Source organism: Podarcis erhardii (genome assembly GCF_964252035.2).
Source record: "Podarcis erhardii genome assembly, chromosome: 3".
NCBI lineage: Eukaryota > Metazoa > Chordata > Lepidosauria > Squamata > Lacertidae > Podarcis > Podarcis erhardii.
This window is the reverse complement of record NC_138507.1, coordinates 118,980,155-118,987,378: the sequence shown is the minus strand read 5'-3', so window position 1 is coordinate 118,987,378 and position 7,224 is coordinate 118,980,155. Positions and strand designations below refer to the sequence as shown.

General features: G+C 42.0%; 1 long non-coding RNA gene across 1 annotated transcript; it reads right to left on the bottom strand.

Annotated features, from left to right (window-relative positions):
* Positions 1–875: 875 nt before the first annotated feature.
* On the bottom strand, positions 876–3,029 carry LOC309338319. Its single transcript, XR_014154871.1, has 2 exons — positions 2,667–3,029; positions 876–1,063 (listed from the first exon to the last, which is right to left on the bottom strand). It is a non-coding gene; the product is annotated as an uncharacterized lncRNA (long non-coding RNA).
* Positions 3,030–7,224: the final 4,195 nt, after the last annotated feature.

The window sequence follows — 7,224 nt, the reverse complement described above, 5'->3', positions numbered from 1 at the left end:
GATTCTATGATCTCAGGATTCCAGTAAAAACCAGCAAAGATCCCACATGGCTGAAGTTGGCCCACACCTTCTCTAGATGTGCATACCTCCATGTGATGCTTCTGAAGAGGGCTTGACATCAATGAATGGCTTTCTGGGAGGATGAGGGTTCCTGCTTCTTTGCATTCAACTCTCTTTCCCTTTTTTCTGACATTCTGTCACCACCAGCTACCTGGCCTAGGGAGGCCATGAATTACGTGGAAGAATGTCCTCTGCTGTGGCTGGCAGCTCATTCCAAAAGACATGCACAGAGGGACTTTAAAACCAGGCCCGTTTATTACAGAGATGATAAGCAATGCATAAAAGAGGAACATTGTTTGGAGGGCAAGAGATGAATTAATGAAGACAACCACAAAAATGCAAACTCTATAGGTCAAAGCAAGAGAAAGCCATTATCATCTTTAATGGTGATTTCTACCCAACAATGCCAGTCAGACAGGGCTAAATATACGGTATGTCCTTCCCCACCCCCCTTCAAAAAAAGCAATGAACTCCTCTGTCAATATTTCACTGATTAAAAAGAAAGTTTCTTCCATTCTGTCAGTATTGTTTAGGAGGGATTCATTTTGTAAACCACTTTGATTTTTTTCTGCACTCAATTTAAAAATAATTAAATAATTAAAAATATATCACCCAGTCAGATAGGTGATATATAAATAATAATATTTGTTGTTACTATAATTATTATTATTGCCATATTCATGCCCACTTTCACCAACTATATGCATTATTATATATGATATGATATGATATATATATATATGAGATATAAGGTTAGAGTACTGCATTGCAGAATTAGAAGAAAGGTGAGCTAAAAATCAGAAGCAGAGGCAATGTGGCTTTTTAATTTGCTTTTATTGCGAGGGAGAAGCACATACAACCAATGAGAATATTGCAAAGGCTTCCTCTTTCTGATCTGGGTGCTTTGCTGGAGAAGGAGGAGACTCTAGCTGGGGCTGAAGCAGGATCCAGTAGCTCTCAAAGTAAGGGAGCATCTCCCAGTTTTCAAAGGGTCCTGTGTAAGCTGGGCATTAATTTTCTGGGACACTTAAAAGCAAGCAGACAAAAACAAAAGCAAAAAAAACCAAACTCCAGTTACTTCCATATCACCTGGAATCTGATGTATAAATTACAATCATATAAAGGAAGGCAGAAAACTCGGCAGAATGTTAAATGATAGAACAGGGAATTGATGAGCCAAAACAAGTTAGACTAAGAATGCAACAGCATAGGTCCCCGATCATTTTGATGCCGAGTAGGTAAAAGAAGTAGGTAAAATAAAATATGCATCACTTTGCTTCAGGATAAGAACAGAAATCGTACAGTAGCGGCACAGCGGCAGCGGGAGGCCCCATTAGCTAAAGTGGTGCTTCTGGTTAAGAACAGTTTCAGGTTAAGAACAGACCTCCGGAATGAATTAAGTACTTAACCCGAGGTACCACTGCATATGAAAATGATGTACAGATGGTATATCCCTGCTGTAAAAATGGCTAAAATGTATAGAACAGGCTCCAATAATTCCAGTTACAGATAGGTAGCCATGTTGGTCTGCCATAGTCAAAACAAAAAATTCCTTCCAGTAGCACCTTAAAGACCAACTAAGTTAGTTCTAGGTATGAGCTTTCGTGGAATCACAAGACAGAGAAACCAGGACATGCTATACAAGATCTCAAAGTAGCTGTTCTATTACAAAGGAATTTCAGAAATAGACTGGAAAGAGAAGCTGCTGAATTGCAACTTATTACCAAACTTAAAACCATGGAGAGACCTGGTCTGAACAAAGACATTGGATTCTTATCTCATTATACATGACAAAGCCATTTTTCACCTTCTCACCCCTTGCTTTTTCCTGTAAGACCTATTGCAGTCGTTAAGAGTCGTCAACAGGCTCATCACAGCTATCTGCCAATCACCCATTCCCACCACGCTTCTGAGTAATACCCCTCCCCACCTTCTCACTATATAGAAGGGTCTGGTGACTTCTGTTTCAGTGTATCTGAAGAAGTGTGCATGCACACGAAAGCTCATACCTAGAACTAACTTAGTTGGTCTTTAAGGTGCTACTGGAAGGAATTTTTTGTTTAGGCTCCAATAAGTGTTGGAAGTGTAAAGAAAAGGAAGGCACATTTCTTCATATGTGGTGGAACTGTAAAATAACCAAAAACTTTGGGGAAATGATTTATAACCAAATGAAAAAAAAAATGTTTCAGATAACATTTGTTAACAGAAAACAAGAAGTTTTCTTGCTAGGCATTACAGGTCAAGACTTGTCAAAAGAGAAGAATATGTTATTTATGTATGTGACAACAGTGGCTAGGATTTTATCAGCCTAGAAATGGAAAGATGACAAGACACCAATTAAAGAAGAATGGTAAGAAAAAGTGGTGGAATATGCTGGCGAAGTTGACTGGGAAACTTAGAGATAAGGACAATAGAGACTGGGAATCATTTATGTTCTACCTACAGAAAAACTGCAAAGAAGTGGACTTGCTAGCAGGGTTCGATTTAACACTTAATAACATTAAGATGTACAAATTGGAAAATAATAAAGTGTAAGTGGAAATATGAAAATAAGTATGGTATGAAAATGTTAAGAATATAATAATATTTAAGTTCATCTCCGGCACCTTGTTTGAGCTCTTTTTACCTCTTGCAACATATCTTTTTCATGTTACACATTCCATCTTGAATCATTCCTTTGGGACACTTGTTAGATTTGCACGTGCTGCCTCTCTTATAGCAATCTGGTCCAAGATTTGGGTCTTCCTTGGCAAATCCTTTGCAAAAGGAGAAACAAAAAAGATCCCTGTCCATTGCAAATTCAGAAGTGGAGGTAAGGGAAGGGAAACTTTAGAATGGGAAACATTATGTTGGATATGCAAAAAAGATACAGGATCATATTTCCGTATGTGGTGGAATTGCAAGGTTATCCGTGAATTTTGGAACAACATTTACAGTGAATTTAAAAACTATTCAAATTTACATTTCTAAAAAAACCAGAATTTTTTCTTTCAGGAATACTACCAATGGAGATAATATATATATCTGGCATTGCTATCTGGGTCACGATAAAATAAAAGCACATAGAGGATTTACTGATCATTTGGTGAGAAAGGCCCTAAAAAATTTCGGTATGGGAAAAAGAAATTTTATATAACAACCAACAGACTCTCTCAAAAATATATAAACTGTTACAAAATGGGAAAGTAGAAAAGGAGGAAAAAGGAGACGCTATTAAAAAATGGGAACAAGATCTGGTCCACCCAATTGAATATAATGAATGGGAAAGACTATGGACAAAAATTATAAATTTTACAGCATGTTACCTAATAAGAGAGAACTATATGAAAATGTATCACAGGTGGTACCTGGTACCAGAAAGGCTTGCAAAAATGAATAAAACATATAATAATAAGTGCTGGAAATGCAAGATACAAAAAGGAACCTTCTACCATATGTGGCCGGACTATTTTTTTTTTGGGGGGGGGGAGAGCACGTGCAGAAGTGCCAAATCACAACCTGGGCATGCGCAGACACAACGCTGCGGGTAGTGAATGCTGCGGGTTGCGAACGTGCTTCCCGCACGGATCACATTCACAAGCCGAGCGTCCACTGTATATACTAGGCAGAACCCGAGCGGAACAGAAGTCTCCTTCTCCCTTCTTTCTCTTCATTACTTACCTGAAAAAGCCAGCAGCAGCACACACAGGGCAGCCCAGAACAGGTGAAGTATCTTCATGGCTTAGGGAGGATGAGAGGATGCAGAGAGGCTCAACGCACGGCTACAAGGCAGAATGTTGTCAGGATTGGGAGGGATGAACTTTCCGTATTTGTAGCCCCTTGGGAAGCTGTTTCCTCCCACTACTCTGCAATCTCCAGCAGGACATCACCATGCCCTAAAGGAACATGGGGCCTCTAGCCAAGTCATAAGCACAGTGTGCCCCCTAGAATGAGATGGAGAGATGATGAAGTTCAGGCCTGTGGCAAGACCTGGAGGATGCAGAACCAGGAAAAAGCACCCACCTGAGACACTGAGTACCTATTGGTAGATTCATGGATGATTTGCAATAGTTTGAGCTGTCTCCCAATTGTTTAGCAGGACAACAAAAAGTCTCTATCCTCCCTGCTCTGCTGCTCTTTTCATTCTAGATGATAGGTGACGAAAGCTTGGAGGGTAACCAGGAGTGAGGCTTTGTGTGGAAGGACAATGAGCTCCATTCACAGTTCTGGCACTGAAAAGATATCCCTGGGCTTGGGCTACGCACACATTAGTGGCCTGAAATGCAGTGAGGTCATCAATGCCCCTCCCACCTGTGTGAAGAGCATTGAAAGAGCCTGCTGGATCAGGCCAGGGCCCATCCAGTCCAGCATTCAGTCCCCAAAGTGGCCAACCCTTTGGGACACTAGCAATCAGGATTTGAGCACAAGAGCCGTCTGTGGATTCCAGCCACTGGTATCCAGTGTTGGGGTGTGTGTGTGTTTATCATCCATACTTATTAATCTTGCTCTCTGTTTGCATGCCAGGGAAGCTTCAGCAAAGCTGTCTAGCGCACCAACGCAAAACAGTTGTTTCAAGCAAAGTGGTTTTACTCGGCACACAGAGAGCAAGAACTCAGTAGAGCACAAGTCTCTTAGAGAGCCAGCGTGGTGTAGTGGTTAAGAGTGGTAGATTTGTAATCTGGTGAACCGGGTTCGCTTTCCTGCTCCTCCACATGCAGCTGCTGGGTGACCTTTGGCCATTCACACTTCTTTGAAGTCTCTCAGCCTCACTCACCTCACAGAGTGTTTATTGTGTGGGAGGAAGGGAAAAGGAGAATGTTAGCCACTTTGAGACTCCTTAGGGTAGTGATAAAGCGGGGTATGAAATCCAAACTCCTCTTCTTCTTCTTAAGCTCAGAGTTGTGGGTTTGAACCCCACCTTGGGCAAGGAAGGTTCCTGCATTGAAGGGGGTTGGACTAGATGGCCACCAGAGTCCATTCCAACTCTACCATTCTATGATTCGATGAATACTTTCCACCAGTTTTCTGAGGACGCACTTGAATCTAACCAGCCTGTACTTTCCTAAATCACCCTTGGATAACTTTGGGAAGATTAGTGTGGCATGGCCACTTTGTAGTCCTCAGCTATGGTGCAAATTACATGTTTTGGTTTGAAGATCAGCAGTTTCATATTTGAGTTCTTTGAAAGCTCTTGGGTAGATGCCATCCAGACCTGCTGATGTGTCGGTGTTTCTTTTGTCTATTAGTCCTGGAAATTCATCTCTTGTCACCACTGTCTGCCTTAGTTCTCCTTAGTTGGAGAACGGCATCACAGGATTTGGAGAAGTACCGGTTTTGAAGAATAGAAAACGGTAAAGGACCCCTGACAGTTAAGTCCAGTTTCAATTCACATGTTGCTTTGTATTGGTTTACTTTAACATGTGAACTGAATAGAATTTTTTCTCTCTCCCTCTGATTCCCTGCTTCTCATTTTTGCTCATTCCTCCTTCTCATTATGTTCTCCTCCTCACTGGACTGGTTTATTTTTTTTGCAGGGAGGGGGATCCTCTCCCCTTTTAGACTTCTTTTCTAAAGACATGCTGTTATTCTGCACCAACATGTCTGCTGAGACCTCTTCCATCATGAGTATAATGTATCATTTTGACTTCATAAGCAATGACATCTAGGCTCGAAATTCAGAAACACAGGGAAAGGGACTTTTTAATTTGCTTTTAGTGCAAGGGAGAGGTTCATCTTATCATGCAGAATCTTGCAAGGCTTCTTCTTTTGATCTGGACGCTTTGGTGAAGAAGCAGGTGGAGACTCTAGCTGGGACTGAAGTAGGATCCAGGAGCCATCTCACTTTACGAGGTTAAGGTCTGAAAAACAAAAGAAAATGTACCGTATATTCGCTCCATAAGATGCACCAGACCATAAGACGCACCTAGTTTTTGGAGGAGGAAAACAAGAAAAAAAATATTCTGAATCCCAGAAGCCAGAACAGCAAGAGGGATTGCTGCACAGCGAAAGCAGCAATCCCTCTTGCTGTTCTGGTTTCTGGGATAGCTGCACAGCCTGCATTCACTCCATAAGACGCACACACATTTCCCTTTACTTTTTAGGAGGGAAAAAGTGAGTCTTATAGAGCAAAAAAATAAGTATATAAGATTTACTTCTGTTTCACCTGGAATCGGATGCCAATGCCCTGTTTTCCTTAAAAGGTTTAGAGCAGGGGTCAGCAAACGTTTTCAGCAGGGGGCCAGTCCACTGTCCCTCTGACCTTGTGGGGGGCCAGACTATTTTTTTGGGGGGGAGGAGAGAAATGAACAAATTCCTATGCCTTACAAATAACCCAGAGATGCATTTTAAATAAAAGGACACATTCTACTCCTGTAAAAACACGCTGATTCCCGGACCGTCCGCGGGCCAGATTTAGAAGGCGATTGGGCCAGATCCGGCCCCCGGGCCTTAGTTTGCTTATCCATGGTTTAGAATGTTGCAAAAACCAGATGTGCTTCCTTGGGAGTAAGCCCCATTGTGTTTCATAGAAAGGACTCATTAATAAAGGTACTGAGAATCCCTCAGCCTGAAGTCCTTCAGATCAGAGACTACAGATCAGACAGTCTACAGGGTTTGGGCAGTGGGACAGGGGTGGGTGAAAGAGAGATGATGCTTATGTCAGCGAGCTTGTCTGAACACTTTTCTTTGGTGAGCGGAGGTTACCTTTTGCAACATTTCTTTTCTTCGTTGCATTTTCCAATCTCAGTCCAGTAACTGGGACATCCATTTCCAACACATTCAGCACCCTCTATTTTAACACATTGCCTCCCTGTCGTTGGTGCATTCTGTGCGAATCCTAAGCAAAGGGAGAAAAAAAGTTTGTGGACTAATGTGGAGAGCAAAGTAGAATCAGAACGGGGAGAAAGGGGAGCACAAGTTCACAGTCTTTCAAAGTGGTTTGGGGAACCAACACTCTTGTAACTTATGTCAATCAGATCATGAAACATGATGGTGGCGGCGCATTTGGAGTGAGATGATTCTTCTCCCTTTGGCTTATCTGTCTCATGCAACTCCAGCCTCCACACAGTTTTATGGTGAGGATGAAGCGTTTTCTGGTCCACCCCAGGCAGCCAAATGTCCAAGGCAAGCACTGCTTCCCGGTGCTGCTGGGTTAGAATTACTGCTATTATTTTATTAAGAAACCAG